Genomic DNA, 19,258 nt, shown 5'->3' on the forward strand with positions numbered 1-19,258 from the left:
AAAGTAAATTCAGATTGGCAAGTTACACTCTGGAACAGCACTTCTCAACCTTGGGAGCATAATGCAGTCACTTGGAGAGCTTTAAGAAGCACCCCACATCATCCCCTCCCACCCTTAAATATCCCAAGTGGCCAACCTCCCTTGTTTCTTATTTTGATCTTAGGCCATCAGTATTCTTAGGCTTCAGCCCCTGCCACCAGACCAGACATGTGGTTTTCTTCCTCTTGCTTCTCTCTTTCTCTGCTTTCCACAAAGTTTTGGGGCAATTTGTTACACAGCAATAGATAACTAGTACACTCCTCATATCACAGCATGGCAGTTATGTCCCTGACTTCAGATAGATTTTCATTGTTGTGTGACTTGTTTCCCAGAAATAAGGCAGTCATTAAATTTGCATGACTGATGGATTCATGTCTGGCTCTACGATTTTGATGTGTTGGCCTGCTCTGTTAGCTGTATTAAGAAAATGAATGGCTGAGGCCACTGGGCAAGGGAAGGAGGGCCAGGGCAAGATGCACAGCCTGACCACAGTCATGCTGCTCTGTGCCCTGGCCCAGGCTACATGTGCAGGGCATCCTACCTACAAGTTCCTGAACATGCGGGAGCCCTCGATGGACATGACGTCGGTGACCAACAGGGCAGCTCGGACCCTGCTATGGACTAAGCTCATCCGAGGCCTGGGCAGGGTCCTGAGCAGCCAGCTCTGGGAACCCGCCACCATCAACTACCCCCGAGAAGGGCCCACTGGGTCCACGCTTCCACAGGGAGCATGCACCGCACCGCCATCCATCCATCCATCCATGCGGAGATGCACTGCGGGCCAGCTCTGCCAGGCCACCTGTCCCTACCAGGCCATCACCAGCGAGGCTGAGCCATGGGGCCCATGTCACCCGCAGGGCCACCTGCTATGACATCGACAGGGCCATCTAGTGCGGCTTCTACCGGGAGGCCTGCCCTGTGGACCGCATTGTCAAGGGCCCCAACCTCGAGTTCTCCACGGAGACGCACGACGAGTTGCTATACGAGGAGAAGCGGCTCAGTGACGGGGCCGAGGGGGAGGCCGAGATCGCGGCCAACATCCAGGCCCACTACCTCTACCAGTGCCGCCCCCCACCTGGTGGCCTGCAGCCCCAGCCGCCCAATAAGAAAGCTCAGGCCTCCCTCCAACAAAAAACTAGTGCCTTCTTTAAGCAGCCGTTTCTTCTCATTACTGGGGCCATCCTGAGGCTTCATCTCTTAAGAAATGAAAGACTACCTCCCCTCTTAAGAATATTGGATAATTAATCAGTGGAAAGCTTGCCATTGAGCCTTCCTTGTACTCACTAACCCCCTTCCTACCTGATCAGTAAACATGACCACAGATGCCCATGAGTTCCTTCTGTTCTTGGAAGAGATTCTACTTCAGGGACAGCTTGGCTGACTCAGAGGTCCCTATGTTTCTTCTTTCCTGAAACAAACACAAATCAATACTTTAAAACAGACATGTACTTAATATTTTCTAAAAGAATACCTACATATCCTAATAAACTGTTCGATTGCATTCACCTTTCTGTTGTATTAGAACCACATCTTTATGTACTTATTGCTTTAGAGTATTATGATGAACGCATGGCCTTTCACAGACTCACCCTGTACCAATTTACCATCATTATATTCATTATTTGATGTTCAAATGCCTTTTTTTTCCTGTCCCACAAATGGACTCAACTGACTTCCAAGAAATTCTGATTGCTTTGAGAAAGGAACAATATTAGACACAACAGTCCAAGCTTCTTGCGTGTGTGTTGTAGAGAAGCGCCAGGCCTTTAGCCACTGTTGCTTGGGGCCTATTTTGTGACAGAGCCAGGAAAGAGGTTTTCATAGGGCAGGAATTCATGCTGATTTTCCTTATATAGCAGACTGTGTTGCTATAGGTTTTTGTCAGCCAGGGTCTCATAAGAAAAATAGAGCAACTTTTCCTAGAAAGTCTAAAGGTAGGTAGTTTCCCAGCCAAGCAATGAGGCAGAAGCCCCTGGAGACACCCCCTCCTCAGGACAGGGTCTCACAGCTTTGCCTAGGCCCTCGAGAGAGAACAGCTGGGCTCACGGCCTCCTCAGTGGTGCCGCCTGGCCGCCTGTTTCCCTCCCAGAGCTGCATTTCTTTTCTTTTCTTTTTTTAAAGATTTATTTACTCATTTTAGAGAGAGAGAGCATGAGCAGAAGGGGCAGAGGGAGAGGGAGAGGGAGAGAGAATCTGAAGCAGACACCATGCTGAGCATGGAGCCAAACGCAGGGCTCCATCCCACGACCCAGAGATCACGACCTAAGCTGAAACCAAGAGTCGGAGGCTTAACTGACTGCACCACTCAGGCGCCCCCAGAGTTTCATTTCTATTAGGAGTAACACTTGGTCTCCACTTTGCTTGCTGCTTTACTCCTCCACTGTCTTTCTTTGCCTCCAAGCAGCCTCAGTGCACCACTGGAGGGTGCTCAGGACCTTGAGGGTTCCTAGGATGTAGGATTTTCTGTTTTCAAACCAAGACAGTCCCAGGCCAACTGGGATGTAGTGGTCACCCCATCACCAGTGACCTAATAACGGGACAGCTGAAGGAATTCGTCGCTTCTACACTCTGCTCAGTAGAATACTAGAGGACAGAATAAAAACATGCTTGGGATTTACACGTAAGGCAATCACTCATTGAAGAGTCACACTGCAGTGCGGACAAATTCTCCAGCTCCTACAGCCAAGATAATTACATGCAAAACTGGAAGAGGCTGAGCTGTTTAACCTAGAAAACACACAGCTGTGAACAATTTTCTCATTCAAAAAGCCCTGGTCTTCCAGCTGCAAAGCCTGGCTTCTCTTCCCTATCTCCGAGGGCCCTATAGAAGGTAGGTCTAAAAAACCAAAGCCGGATGGCAGATTCTCCAGGAGGGAGAGGTACAGAGAGGAAAGCACTTAGAAGTTTTCTTTACCCACAAACACCCTCCCACCTCTCACTTTTGCATGATCACAGGTCCTTTGGATTCCATAATCAGCCATTTCAATACAAGGCTTATTTTTCCCTTTGAAACTTGAAAACTTGAAACCCAGGTGATATTATTTTACCCACTGTCAAACTGAATCTGTTCATCATAAGCTGCCACTGCACTGGTTTTTGCTAAGCAACCATCTAGCTGAAATACAAATGAACCTTCTATCTAAATCCTTCTTCATGAAATTTTCCATTCCTCAAATTATTGACAGCCTAAACCACTGATCAGGTTGTAAAATTGTGAAATTCTCTCAATTCTGAGAAGTAGTTTGAAATTACACTGAAAAATACCTTGCGGTCTCTTAGGAACAGACACTAACTGTGGTTTGTCATCCAATATGCAAAGAGCTATGGAGAAAATGATGACCTTGTGTCAGGTGTGGGCTCTCTTCCTTAGAGTTCTTCCCTCTAAGGTCAGGGGGCTGATCTCGCCACCCCACGTGGTCCCCTCATGGCCAGGAAGTGCCCATTCACCACCAAGTTTACTTCCAAAGTAAACTTGCAACACAGTTGCAACAAACTTACTAGTTTACCAGGCATACTTAATTGTGTTTTCTGAAAGAAGTACCTCAATGTCATATATTGGCCCAAGCTAACTATAAACATACAAAAGAAAAGGGTCCCATATCATCTGGCCATTTATGGACACAGTACTTGGGGGGAAAAAAAAACTTGAAATTCCCTGTCTCATACATGAAGAAAGTCCTCTGTAAGAGCTCTTGTTGAATTATAGCTGACAACAGCATGGACAGCCCAGTCACGCCATGGAATTCTTTCCAGATCCAGATTCATAATTCACCCTCTCCCATGTGGCCTCTATTATTACATTTAGAAGACTTTTCTTAATAAGGGTCACTTATGGGATCCTAATTGGGGATGTGAGACGGAAGAAGTTTAATAGCTATTCCAGGACTCATGACATTGTAGGAAACAAATGCTGGATTTTAAAACTCAAAAATTAGCACTGAGTGCAGCTTCCACCAGAACACTAGACGTGCGAACACTAGACGTGCTGCCCCAGGAAAGCTGCTTGCCCTCTCTGGGCCTCAGTGTTTTCAACTATCAATTGTTCAACGGTTCGGTCATTTGCAATCATTTTTATTATTTTCTAAAGTCCCCTTTAGCTATTGTGAGAGATGGATGGATGGATGGACAGATAGAAAAATGATGGATGGGTGGGCAGATGGACAAATATGTTGTGGGCTGAACTATGTCTCCTCAAAATCCATTTGTTGATGTCTTAACTCCCAGTAGCTCAGAATGTGGCTGTATTTGGAGATAGGGTCTTTAAAGAGGTAATGAAGATACAATGATGTCCTATGGGTGGCCCCTAATCTGTTAGGACTAGTGTCCTTATAAGAAAAAGAAATTAGGACAGACATACATAGAGAGAAGATGGCCATTTCTAAGTCAAGGACAGAGTCCTCAAAAAAAAAAAACAAAAAACTCAACCCTGTTGACACCTTGATCTCAGACTTGTAGCTTCCATAACTGTAAGGAAATAAATTTCTGTTGTTTAAATCACTCAGTCTATGGTACTTTGTTATGGCAGCCCTAAAAACCTAGCATAGGTAGATGGATGGATGGATGGATGGATAGATAGATCGATGATAGATAGATAGATAGATAGATAGATAGATAGATAGATAGAAGATAATCCGGACCGGGGAGACCTATTGTTAGCAAGATTCTGGTGTTTAAAGTGAACAAACCAAGTAAGGAGCATCCCTTTTTGTAATGCTATCCTGGCAGAGTCAATAATTTCTGTGTAGATGTGCTATGTTTACAAAGATTTTGGTTGCACTTTCGAAATATAAAAAGATAGTCAGCTGAGAACCCCACATCCCCACTTTTTCAAGCCACCAATTCTTTCCACAAGCTCATGAGAAAATTATGAAAACAGGAGACTCCAGAGTCATGTAAACTCTTTATTGCCAACTGGATCTTGGGCCTGAGCCTTAGCTGCTCTGGGCTGATCTGCTGATCTGGGCTACACATATACACAGAAAGGACTTCTGCTGCCCAGAAGCCTTGAGCAGCCCAGACCAAAAGCAGTGGAGGAGCCAACTTGGCCTCCTCCCTAAGGCTCACACTTTCACCTGGTAGCCTAAGGTCTAGCAACTTGAAAAATTCAGGAAGAATGAACCCAAAGAACAAGAGGAACAAGGGCTCTCCTCCCTGGGGCTGACAGCAGCTGGCCTGAGTCATCCTTCCTTGTGCCCTACCCTGTTCCTGCTTGGCCTTCCCAGACAGGATGCTCCCACATGTAATGCAGCCCCAAGCTCTTTGTACCCGTCCACAGGCCTGGGAGCAAGATTCCAAATGTGAAGAAAAGGATCCAAGAAAGAAAAGCCAGAGTCAATGGCATAAATATGTAAATGCCTTTAAACTCCCCTAAAATCTCCCCAGTAGTAGCCTCCCCCTTGACATGGACCACACTCTTTTTCCCAATCATGGAGCTGTGAGGGTGGAGTAGAAAACAGAGAGAGCAACCTGGAAAAAGTACTTTATGAATGCAAATAAGAGGTCATTACCAAGAGGTTTCATTACCAAGATGTCTATGTTTTTTCATTAGCAAATATTCAGTGTATCTCAATGCCAGGCACTGTTCTAGGTACTCATCCCATTGGAGCTTATGTTCTGGCTCTGGTAAGGAATGTGAGAATAAAGTGTGGCACCTCAGAGCCTGGCAATAATTAATTGTCTTACCCCTCTCCTGGGCTCCAACTGTCCCTTCTTTGAATTATTCTTTTTGCATTGCCTGACATTGGCATCCTCTGTCCATCGTTCCCTCTGAAGTCCTCTGGGAACAAGGCTGTGCTCCATTCACTGGTGGGCTGTCAGTAGCTCCCAGCCCAACCCCTACTCACATGCCAGTTGGTTAAATGTTTGTGGAAGGAAGGACAGGAGGAAGGATGGGAGGGAGGAGGGGAACTTCTCATGGCTTCCTTCTAAAGACTTCTTACCTATTCAAGGAAGAATTAACTTTCAGTGATTATTGGTTATACGTTGTGAACTCTCCACTTCACAACTGCCATATATGTATACTATGGACCAACCCAACTGACATGGACTTACATTTTAAATGTGTCGTTTTACAGAGCAAAGAATAAATCATCAAGGGGCTCTCAGAAACAAACCATCCTGCTATATCACCAAGAGTGATGATCTCAACAGCAGCACACAAGGGTCTCGGACACTGCATGTCCTTAATATGGGAGACATTCATTGGAGGGGCTTTCCCAAGTGTTATTTTCAAAAGCAATCAGATTAATATAGGGGATTTTCCTTGCATTTGTTTGGAAACATTTTATCCTGATGTAAAACATTCAAACTCCACCGCTTACAAAAAAGCTACAGCCTTTCCTCTCAGTTGTCCCTTGGCCTTCAATCACATCCCAGCTGAAGCAACAAGTATGCTTAATTTTCTTTTGTTGTCCTTCTAATAGAGAAAGCACTTCAGGTCAAGAAACTGAAAGAATATGAATGCTGACCCTATGTGTCTTTGGTTATTTGTGGTTTCCTATGTACTTACTCTAGGGTAGACTTCTGCCCCACCTCATTCCTTTACCCCCACCCCCCAGGCCCTTAGGATTAAACCAAAGTATTGTTCTAGCCTTAAAGGAATGGCTTCTTTACTTACTTAAAGCCTGAGAGGCCGACAAGATTTCAACAGCCACATAATTCCATCAGGAGTCAACATTTCCCAATCACAAGCCTGAGGGGCCTTCCCGGGGCCATCAGGCGCAATGCTGCCTCCTCAGAGGGCCCATGGGCCACCCAAGATGGCTGGTAGTCTGTGTCATCCTTTTCTTTTTCCAGCCAACTGTCTTTGAAAGAAAGAAAAAGAAAAGGTCTCTTCAAATGCACCCATTTCTTTCCCAAATATTCCACTGAATGAATTCCTCATTAGGCCATACCCAATGCTCTGAAGTATGTGCCGAGCACAACACTCTGCACAAAAGGGGCCTGAAAAGAGCCAGTGGTGAGTGTGAGGAAAGCACACGTGAAAGGACTCAGTGAGGAGGTTCCCATGGGTGGCTGGGGGTCCACCACTGCCTCTCCGTTTGCAGCTCTGGGCTCAGCTAAGCATCACATTGTTCATGTAAAGAAAAAGCGGCTGTTCTCCCTGAGTGCCCCTTCCCTGCTCCCAATGGCTGCGATCAACAGCCCCAAGACCCTAATTGCCACAGCCTATTAGAAATAATGAGACTTCCATGGCAGAAGCCAAGGGTAAAAGCGACATCTCACAACACGAAAGGTTAATATCAACATATACTGCCAGTGAGTGCAAAGGGCATGTCAATTGGTGGCTCATTACCGCGGGTTGACCCATGGGGAAAGTGTCATTCTGCAGAGAGGCTTTCTCAGGATGTGGCAGCAAAAGTTACAAAAGATAAGGACTTGCCTGTGGAACACGCTCAACTAATGAGAGCTGGAAATTGTTTGAAACATCCCGATGACCTCACAGATGGGGGATGCTGATTAAGGTGGCTACATGAGGCTCCTTTCTTGTCTGACAGCCCATTGAGAAGCTTTGGTGAGATGTGACTAACCGGCCGTGAAGGTGTCTCCATCTTCCCTGACATGGTCCATGCTTTGGGCAAAACAAACATGAAAAATAAGTCTAAACTGACATGCATGTTTGAGTTTAGTTTTCAGAGACATGTTTTGGGAAAAGAGCACTGGTGGGGCTGTGAGCTATGATTCTTTTATGGCAAAGGGGGTTTGTGACTACTTGCGTGACTAATCGCATGACTGCGCTGGGGATGAGCCAACGGCAAATTTAGGTCTTGAACACTTGACAAAACAACTCTACTGTTCTGTGGGTGAAATTCTATGGAGCTTCATGTGTAATTAAATGAAAGTTTCACAAGAGTCTACACCTCAGTCATTCAATGCTGATATGTGGCACAAAGAACGGATTTTGCCACATCAAAATACATCCATGGAACAATAGGGAAATGAAACCGAATTTTGTCTGCTTTGCCGGATGTTTTCTGAGACAGAGACGTTCAAAGAAGAAACCCTGGAGTTCTCTTGACCCTCATTTTGAGCCTGAGACTCTGAAAAGAGATCACCATTATGGATACCCTGCCCCTTTCTCATACTACAGATAAGGATGAGGGTGTACCTCATAGTGTTTGTCTGAACTCCTCTAGAAAAGCCATAACTAACGCCTGCCCATTTACCATCTCACTTAGAATTGCAAGAATCACTCATGGTCTTGCAAAAATAGATCTCAGAAAAAGAGCTTATCACTGAATTAAATAAGGTTATACAATGTTATACAAGGGTTTTATAATGAGATTTAGGAAAATTTTGTTCAAGCATTTTTAACTAGTTACAAATTGCTTTATAATAAATTATCACAAAATATAGTGACTTAAACAACAACGAACTTTTATTATCTCACATAGTTTCTGTGAGCAACCTCATAGGGTTGCAGTAAGATATTAACCAGAGCTATGATATCATGTGAAGGCTTGTCTGGGGCTGGAGGATTTGCTTCCAAGGTAGATCACTCACATGTCTGGCAAATTAGTGTTGGTTGTATTCAGGAGGTCCTTCAGTTCCTGTCACATCCTCTCTCTAGAGCTACTTGAGCATCCTTATCACATGGCCACTAGCTTCCTCCAGAGTGATAATCCAGGAGGGAGAAAGACAGAAGCCACAACTTCTTTAATGACCTAGCCTCAGAAATCACGCACCGTCATATCCACAATATCCTAGTGGTTACACAGCTCAGCCTATTTGATGTGGGAGTGGACTACCCATGGGTATGAATACCAGGAGGCAAGAGTCTTTGGGAGACTAAATACTACACCATTTTTTAAAATATTAAAAATAGGGTGCCTGGGTGGCTCAGTCATTAGGTGTCTGCTTTCAGCTCAGGTCAAGATCCCAGGGTCCTGGGATCAAGCCCCACATCGGGCCCTCTGCTCAGCGGGGAGCCTGTTTCTCCCTCTCCCACTCCCCCTGCTTGTGTCCCTCTCTGGCTGTGCATCTCTCTCTGACAAATAAATAAATAAAATCTTTAAAAAAATAAAAAATAAATAAAATAAAATACTAAAAATATATCAAACTGGTTAAAAAAAAATATAAGGAGGGGCGCCTGGGTGGCTCAGATGGTTAAGCATCTGCCTTCGGCTCAGGCCATGATCCCAGGGTTCTGGGATCGAGCCCCACATCTGGCTCCTGGCTTGGTGGGGAGCCTGCTTCTCCCTCGCCCTCTGCCTCTCCCCTGCTCATGCTCTCGCTCTCTCTCTGTATCTCTCTGTCTCAAATGAATAAATAAAATCTTTAAAAAAATATATATATATAGGAATATGATTGTTGATCCAGTCAGCCAGAATTCTACAAAGGAAACAAAACCAAAAAGTCCATGGTAAAATTTATGAAGAAAATATACTCCACTCAACTAAAAAAAAAACTTTTGTATTAATGTATACCTATATTTTGTGCCTGTAAGGCCAAAATGAAGAGACGAATTAAGAGATTATTCAAGAGAAATTAATCTTAGTAGATTTTTAAGAAACAAAGTTTTTTTTTTTTTTTTTTTTTTAAAGATTTTATTTATTTATTTGAGAGAGAGAATGAGATACAGAGAGCATGAGAGGGGGGAGGGTCAGAGGGAGAAGCAGACTCCCTGCTGAGCAGGGAGCCCGATGTGGGACTCGATCCCGGGACTCCAGGATCATGACCTGAGCCGAAGGCAGTCGCTTAACCAACTGAGCCACCCAGGCGCCCCAAGAAACAAAGTTTTTTTGAAACAACTCTTTTGACCTAAAGAGCAGAATTTTTCCTAAAGCACCTAGAAAATTTCATAGTCTCCCTTTTTAAGTGCATATCCATGGAGTGGTTTACAATCATTCACCAATGTGCCAAGCACAGAGAATTCAAGAGGAACAAGGTGGAGAAAATAAAAATTGGCTAATCCATTTTAGGGAGATACATGCTCTTCAGGGGAATGGATTTGATATACCTGCTGAGAAGTCCCTGTGAGTATGGATGTGATCAAGGTTTATACATGTTCTATAGATATTAGGACTAAACCGATTTATAAAATATATCAGTATTTTATCTCATAAAAGAAATTCTTATTTAAGTACTTGATGAACCAGTTTAATGAATCAACTTTTCTTGTTTCTTTATAGAATATTATAGACTTGTTCACCTAGTTCAGTATTATTACAAAATTAGATACTCCATGCTTTAATTTATATCAAATTTCTATTTTCTGAATAAGAACCACAACTTTCTTAAACCTCTTTTCTTTTCTTTTTTTTTTTTTTAAAGATTTTATTTATTTATTTGACAGAGAGAGAGATAGCGAGAGCAGGAACACAAGCAGGGGGAGTGGGAGAGGGAGAAGCAGGCTTCCTGCTGAGCAGGGAGCCCGATGTGGGACTCGATCCCAGGACCCTGGGATCATGACCTGAGCTGAAGGCAGACGCTTAACGACTGAGCCACCCAGGCGCCCAAAACCTCTTTTCTTTTAGTCTCCTACCCCAACTTTTCTGACCTAAATAAATGGAGAGATAGAACATGTTCAGAGATTAGAAAACTCTGTATTATTAAAATGGCAACGTTGCCCAAATTCTCCCCAAGAGTCAATGCAGTCCCCATCAAAATTCCTACAGGCATTTTTGTAGAAACTGACAAGCTAATTCTAAGATTCATATGGAACTTCAAATAATCTAGAATAGCCAAAGCAATTTTAATAAGGAACAAAGTTGAAGAACCTATTCTCCTTGATTTTAATACTTACAATGAAGCTATAGTGAATCAGACTATTGGGTACTATCTAGGGATAGATATAGAGATCAATGGAAAAGAATAGAGTCAAAAAATAGACAAAGTGATTTTTGACAAAAATGCCAAGGCAATTCAATGGGGAAAATTTTTCTAATAAATATTCAATGAACTAAGTATCCATATTTTAAAAAATAAACATCAATTCTTAAGACTACAATACACAAAAATCAACTCAAAAATATCCTGTAGCTTAATGTGAAGCCTAAAACTACAAAACTTCCAGAAAACACAGGAAATATTTAGACCTTAGGGCAGGCAAAGATTTCTTAAATATGACACCAAATCATTATCCATAAAAGAAAGAATATAGATAACTAAACTTTATCAAAACCTAAAACTTTTGCTCTTTGATCAGATACCAATAAGAAAACAAAGAATAAATAAAACACTGGTAGAAAACATTCACAAAACATCTATCTGATAAAGAACTTCCATTCAAAATATATAGAGAACTCTTATAATTCAAAATGATATGAACAGACTCTTCACCAAAGAAGAGATATAAATGGTCAATAAATACATCAAGAGATGTCTAACATCATTAGTCCTCACCGTGGCAAATGTATAACAATGCAAATTAAAACCACAATGAGGTTCCACTACACATACATTGGCTAAGATTAAAAAGAGTGAGCACACTAAGTCTTTGCAATTATGTGGAGAAACTGGAACTCTTACATACTGATGATAGGAATATAAAATAACACACCCGCTGCCAAAACAATTTGGCAGTTTCTTTAAAGATAAACATACACCTACCATGCAACCCAATCATTTCACTCCTAGGTATTTAACCAATGAAACAAAAATGTATGCCCACACAAAGACTATACATGAATTTTCTTAGCAGCTTTATTTGTAACAGCAAAAAATTAGAAACAATACAATTGTCCATCAATAGGTAAATGGATTAATAAATTGTAGTATATCATACAAGGGAATACTATTCATCAATTAAAGGGATGATCTATTGATATACACAACAACATGACTGAATCTCAAAATCATTGTGCTAAATGAAAGAAGCCAGGCAAAAAAAAATTAATTAATTAAAAAAAAGGCAGACGCCTGGGCTCAAGTTCCAACTCCATCTGGCTATGCAACATTGAGCAGTGTCTTACTCTACCTGCTTTTGTTCTCTCACCTGCTAAATGGGAATAATAATAATGATAATGATTAATAATAATAATAATAGCTCCCGCTTACTGAGTGCTTACTATCTTTCAAGGTCTTTCTTTGCAATATCCCACTGAATCCTCACAACTCCATGATATTTGAGATAATGCATGTTGAGCACTGACCACAGCATTCAACAAATCATAGTTATTATTTTACTTTCTTACTAATTTCTTGTTAATAATAAATAGATAGATGTCAAGATCCAATTAGGTCTAAGGCCCTATGGAGAGATACAAAGATAGTAAGACTGAGGCCCTATCCTCCAGAATCTAACAATCTATGATTGGAATCAGACATACACAGCGGTAACTGTAACACAAGGTAGCATTAGAAAGAAGCAAATATAGTGCCGTGAGTGAGGATCATGGCTTCTCATAGAGAAACTAGTGCTCAAGCTGGGCCTGGAAGGATGGTGGCACCTCACCAGGAAAAGCTGCTGAGGGATAAAAAAACTCTGGACATGACAGCATGAAGAGAGAAAGCAGGAGCACTGGGAACAACAGCAAAGAGGACAGTATTAATGGAGCACAAGTCGTGTGAAAATAAATGTGAGCAACGAGGGTCAGATCTTGGGAGGCGTGAAAAGTAGGCAAGACGTTTGGGCCGCAGTCCGAATACATCGGGGGTGGGGGTGGTACTCTTGGGTGTTTTGGCACGATTACCGTGGCAGGGATATGGCCAAAGGAGAGCTGAGAGGTGGGAGGAGCTACTAAAAAGCTTTTGTGATGAGCTAAGTGAAGCCTGAACAGAGGTGGTGGCAGAAAGAATGTAAAGTATGTAAGAATTAATTCTAAGGTAACAGTAAATTGATATAGTGACTAATTAGTGTGGACCAGAGGAGAGAAAGAAGTCAAGGGGATCCCAAAGTGGCAAGCCTGCTTGACTGAAAGGAATGGGAAGACCATTATTAGAAGGCCAGAATAAAAGAATATTTGAGCAGGATACAAGAAGTGCTAACAATGAGGTGAAAAATAAATAAATCTTGAATTGCATTCAAAGTAACATTTTTGTTCACAAAACAAAACACAACACCCCCTAGGAGAATGAAAAGCAAACCACAGAGCGGCGGGAAACACGTAACAAAGGATTCATTTTCAGAGTATATAAAGAATTAGTATAAATCATCAAGAGAAAAACAGACAACCCAATAGAAAAATGGGCAAACAGCCTCAAACAGCACTTCACAGGACGATATGCAAATGGACAAAAATGAAAAGTGGCTCAACTTCGTTAGTCATTGAGGAAATGCAAATTAAAATCCTAATGAGGTGGGGCCTGGGTGGCTCAGTCTGTTAACTGTCTGCCTTCTGCTCAGGTCATGATCCCAGGGTCCTGGGATCGAGTCCCGCATCGGGCTCCCTGCTCAGTGGGGAGCCTGCTTCCCCTTCTCCCTCTGCCCTCCCACCTTCCTCATGCTCTCTCTCTCTCTGCTCTCTCTCTCTCAAATAAATAAATAAAATCTTAGGATGCCTGGGTGGCTTAGTCCATTAAGCATCTGCTTTCCGCTCAGGTCATAATCCCAGGGTCCTGGGATCAAGTCCCGCATGGGGCTCCTTTGCTCAGCAGGAAGCCTGCTTCTCCCTCTGCCTGCCGCTCCCCCTGCTTGTGCTCTCTCTCTCTTTCTCTCTCACTCGGACAAAGAAATAAATAAAATCTTTAAATAAATAAATAAAATCTTTAAAAATAAATAAATAAATAAATAATAAAACCCTAATGAGATGACATTGCACACTCACCAAAATAAGTAAAATGAAAAAAAAATAGAAAATACCACATATTGGCAAAAAAAAATAGACCAAATGGAATTTTCATGCATTGCTGGTGGAAATGTGAGTCGGCATAGACACTTTAGGAAACTGTTTGGCAATATCTACTAAAACTGAACATGTGCACATAATGAGGCTAGCAATTCTACTCCTAGGCATGAGCAAGGGAAATGCATATGTACACCAAAAAAAAAAAAAAAAAAAAACCAAACCCAAAACTTTAGAAGAATGTTCAAAGTAGCATTATTAATAACAGCCTGAAACTGGAAACCACCTAAATGTCCATCAACAATAGAATGGATTTTAAGAATTGTGGCATATCATATTCATGTAACAGAATATTATACAGCAACGAGAATGAATAAACTACCTCTACCTGCAAGATCTTGGAATGATATTATAAATATGATGTTGCATGGAAAAAGATAGTCACAAAACACATAAATATGATCCCATTTATATGAAGTTCAAAAACAGGAAAAACTAATCTATTGTGTTAAAAATCAGGATTGTGGTTATTCTTAGGGTGAAGGGGGCAAGAACTTAGAAAAAAGCAGGAGGGATGTACCTGGAGCACTGATAATGTTCTGTTCCTTGGTCTTGCTGCTGGTTTGAAGGGTGTGTCCCTTTTGTAAAATTCCTTGAACTCTATGCTTATTATTTGGTGCACTTTTCTGCATTTCTGTTATACATTAATAAAAAATGTATCCCTGAAAAAGCAAGTTTGAGGGTTAGGTGATGTAGTTAGAATCAGAAATGATGATTTCTGTAGAAATACAGATGTTCCACAAACAGGAGATGTGGGTCTATGTTAGTAGTCAACAGGACGTTACTGGAGATAAACATATGTGTGTCATTCATTACAACAGTCATAGATAATGACAAAGGGAAGAAGCTAAAGAAAGAATTTTGGGGAACGTTTACCAATAGGTGTTGGAAGAAGAAAAATAGAGAAAAACAAAGAGGTAGGAAAGGGTCAAGAAATGCATGCACATAAGCCAAAGCAGAACAGTGCTTCAAAGAGGAGAGGTGCAGCTCAGAGCAAGAACAAATATGGCACAGTAGTTAAGAGCATGGGCTTTGGAGCCAGAATTTCTGGGTTCAAATCTTCCATTTCCTTATCTTCCAAATAGAGCTACAAATGGACACCACCACATTGGGTTAGTTCATCTGAGCAGTGCTAACGTCCACTTATATAGAGTTCCAAGAAGTGTGGGAAAGGTTTCAAGTCTTAGTAGTTAAGACTTGAAATGGAGCCATTTTCGGAGAGCAATGGGAGAAGGGGGCAGAGGTATGGTAAGAGAGTAAATACAAAGAGTGCACCAGTGAAGAACACCCAGTGTCCCTAAGACTACAGGTGGATCTTCCAGCTTTCTAACATGACACCAAGTCTCTGGTCAACCTCTCCAGTTCCCAAGTACTCACTTATACTCCAGACATGAGAGTGAGGCTAAAGGTCGGCCAAGGTCCCCATTAGACAGGGGCCTCCAGGCATGTGGCCCAGGAAGAAAATGGTTTTCTCAGTTGGTTGAGAAGTTTGAATGTAGCCATACCTATCTTCTGAAATAATGCGGGGATGTAGTTCCTGTTTCTCAGATTAAGAAGCCTCCCCATTAAAAACCCATCCCAGGAAGGAGAGAGGAGAAGGAGAAGTCCTAGACAATTGTACATAAGAACCAACTTAACTGTTCTCTCTGAAGTTTCTTTTCTAGTGGTAGCGCATGCAGTGAAACTAAGTTTTGCTATAACTAAGTATTAACATATTGATGTATTGATGTAACTAAGTATTGCTCCTGTTATTGCAAGGGGCATCTCAGCCACTTGCATCACTTCTTTCAAAAATGCATCTTTGAATGAGATTCACTGAATTTCTCCAGTGCTTCTATGTTCTCTGTGAGCAATCAAAAATGTCTTTTTTGGGTGCCTGGGTGGCTCAGGCTGTTAAATGTCTGCCTTTGGCTCAGGTCATGATCCCATGTTTGAGTCCCTGCTCAGCTGGGAGCCTGCTTCTCCCTCTGCCTGCCACTCCCCTTCCTTGTGCTCTCTCTCTCTCTCTCTCTTTGTCAAATAAATAAATAAAATCTTCTTTTTTTAAAGTCTTTTTTATGGCATTGAATTCCTCAAAATTTCTTAGATTCATTGACATTGCTACATCATTCAGGAGGCTTTTGTTTCAATGCTGATAGTAACAGAAAAAAATACATGAAACTTGGAATGAGCATCTTCATCCTATATGCTGGCAGATGGATCCAAAGAAGCAAAAAAACACAGACTGGATAATAGATATTTGCCTTTCCTGAAAGGTATCATTTGTGTTTTTAGAAATCTTGCTGTTGCAAGAGTTAGGGTAGGTAGGTTATCCCTGTGATTTTGGACAGGTTAAGTTCTTCGGGGTTTCAAGTAAGAATAAGACCGGACCATAGAGAACTCAAGTAGAAACCAGAAGAGATGATGTTATGAAGAAATCACTACTCTGAACACTGAGCATGAATTCCTATATTTTCTCCAGAGAGTACCAGAGCCACAAATCATAAAACTTGTTTTAAAATATCCTTTGACCTAACAAACTCCTTCCTAAGAATTTATTTTAAGGAAGAAGTTCAAGAGAGGCCAAAAAAAAGCTATATATGATAAGATAATTTTGCAGTGTTATTTCTAATAGAAAAAAAAAGTGAGAGTAACAAACCACCAATGGGACAAAGTTTTGTAAAATAGGATGTTAACAGAATAAGTATTAGTGACTTTTCAAATGGTAATTATGAAGTCTACAAACACACAGGGAAATGTTTTCCATATTTTAAAAATATAATAAGTTGAAAAAAGGACATAAAAATGTACATACACTGATTACTAACCTGTAAAAAATTATATGAATGTTGGCAAGAAATGGAAAGGAATATGTAAAAATGAAAATTTATATTAAGATGAGATTCCGAATGGATTTTTTTTCTTTTCTCAAAAATGTGTCAAGGGCGCCTGGGTGGCTCAGTTGGTTAAGCGACTGCCTTCGGCTCAGGTCATGATCCTGGAGTCCCAGGATCGAGTCCCACATCGGGCTCCCTGCTCAGCAGGGAGTCTGCTTCTCCCTCTCCCGCTCCCCCCCTCTTGTGCTCTTTCTCTCTCTCTCTCTCAAATAAATAAATAAAATCTTTAAAAAAAAAAAAATTTGTCAAGACTTCTGCTTCCAGGAAGATAGAATAGATGTACTTTTCCATTCTTCCCACTAAGTACAACTAAAAACCCTACACATTATATATAAAGCAAACATAAGAAAACTCTGAAAGGTGAGGAGAAGAAGGCAGCCAGCTAGGGATGTTAAGATCCATGGAACAACATGGTGTTGGGTTCCATGGGTTTTCTTGGCTTCTTCATATATCCCAGACTTGGGTCCAAAGAACCTGGCAGCCCAGAAACACCAACAGGTGCAGACAAACAAAACAAACACAACAGAAGACTCTTAAGCTAAAGGACTAGGAAAAGAGTGGCCTATAGAAAACCTTTAGACAATTTAGATAATTATTGTTCTACTCCAGCCAAACACCACAGAAAAAACTGTGGGCCCACCCTCACCCACACATGCAAAACCTAAGTGAGAGTCGAGTCTTCCACTCTTGCCAGGTGTATCCAGGCTCCCAGAACTCCTGCTAGGGGGTTGTTAGAGAAGACCAGTACTTTAGGAAAGTGGTACTTTCGCTCTTGCTGGCCAATAGCAAACATTCCCTCTCCCCCTTGTGGGGAGCCTGGCTTTCCACTCCCACCTGGCGGTAACAAGACCCCTCCCTCTTCCCTACAGGGAGGTGTCAGAGTCAGGTGGACAGTCAGGACTTTAATTATCACCTAGGGGTAATGAGGCCACCCTTTCTATAGTGTCACTAAAGATGACCGGAGAGCTGGATCTCCCTCCCCTGCCCATCAGCTATGAGGAGCCATCCTGCCAAGTGTCAGTGTAGGCTAAGTGGGAATTCTGGACTTTTACCTCCACTGGAAGTAACAAGGCAGTGCTCTCCCCCACCTGCCTCTGCCAGAGTGATGACCAAAGAAAGCCAATTGAAACAAATCATTTAAAGGAAATCCAGGGTCTCATAATTAGAAAATGACCAGGTTTTAATAAAAAAATCACTCATCCTACCAAGTACCAGGAACATCTCTAACTCAATGAAAAAAGACAATCAAGGTTGCCACTAGGATGAGAAATCGACTAAAATTAACTGACAAAGATTTCAAAGCAGCCATATGTAATACCCAGAGCAACCACCAGAAGTTATACAAGAGATACACTTTAACTAAATCACTACAGAATTCTTTAAAATGTTCAAGTAACCCATAGGAGGACAGAAAAATGAAAAACAGAGAGATGAGAAATAGAACAAACAGAAAGCAAAAAATAAAGTGGCAGACTTAAGCCCTAATAAATCAATAATTTCATGAAATGTATATGGTCTAACTACACCAATTAAAAGGCAGAGATTAGCAGAGTAGATTTTAAAACATGACCCAACTATATTCTATAAACAAGAAACTCACTTCCAACATTATAGAGGCAAGTTGAGAGTAAACTGCATGTAAGATGTCACTAAACACCTATCAGAATGGCTAAAATAAAAAAATAGCAATGATGTCAAATGTTGACAAGATGTGGAGAAACTGAGTTACTCACCCATTACTGGTGGGAATGTAAAATGGCACGGCCACTCTGGAAACAATTTGACAGTTTCTGAAGACACTAAGCATTTCGTTCTCTTATAAAAGTAAACACTTCATTTTCTTTTAAAACTGAACTATCACAAAATTTAGCCATTGTACCCTTGGGCATTTAGCCCAGAGAAATGAAGGACATTTATACAAAAGCCCATACATAAATGTTTATAGCAGCTACACTCATAATAGCCAAAAACTGGGGAAAACTCACATGTCCTTCAATGGATAACTGGTTTAAAAAAAAAAAAAAAAAAAGCTGTGGTAAACCCATACCTAGGAATATTACTCAGATATAAAAAGAAACAAACTATGGGTACACACAATATGCTGGATAAATGTCCAGAGAACCATGTTGAGTGGGAAGAGCCAGTCCCAAAAGGTCACATACTGTATGATTCCATTTATATGCCATTCCAAAATGACAGAATTACAGAACTGGAGAACAAATAAGTGGTTGCCAGGGATTAAAGAGGGGATGAGGGCAAGAGAGAAGAGGGCATGGCCCTAAAAGGGCAACAGGAGAGATCCTTATGGTGATGGAATGTTCTGGATCTTGGCTGTATTGATGTCAATATCCTGGTTGTAGGACTACCTTATAGTGTTCAAGATGTTACCTTTGGGAGAAACTAAGTAAGGGGTGCACAGGATCTCTCAGTATTATTTCTTACAACTGCATGTGAATCTCTAATTGTCTCAAAATAAAATGTGTTTTTTCATGTGTCACAGTCTTTTTTATAGGTGACCCTTGAGAGTTGAGAGAGTAGGTTCAAATCTTCAGGAATCCC

The 19,258-nt window shown here is 41.5% G+C and overlaps 1 pseudogene; it reads left to right on the forward strand.

Annotated features, from left to right (window-relative positions):
- The first annotated feature begins 512 nt into the window (after positions 1 to 512).
- Positions 513 to 1,284, forward strand: LOC118521709 (NADH dehydrogenase [ubiquinone] iron-sulfur protein 8, mitochondrial pseudogene; annotated as a pseudogene).
- The last annotated feature ends 17,974 nt before the right edge of the window (positions 1,285 to 19,258 follow it).

Source organism: Halichoerus grypus, chromosome 10, assembly GCF_964656455.1.
Source record: "Halichoerus grypus chromosome 10, mHalGry1.hap1.1, whole genome shotgun sequence".
Classification (NCBI taxonomy): Eukaryota; Metazoa; Chordata; class Mammalia; order Carnivora; family Phocidae; genus Halichoerus; species Halichoerus grypus.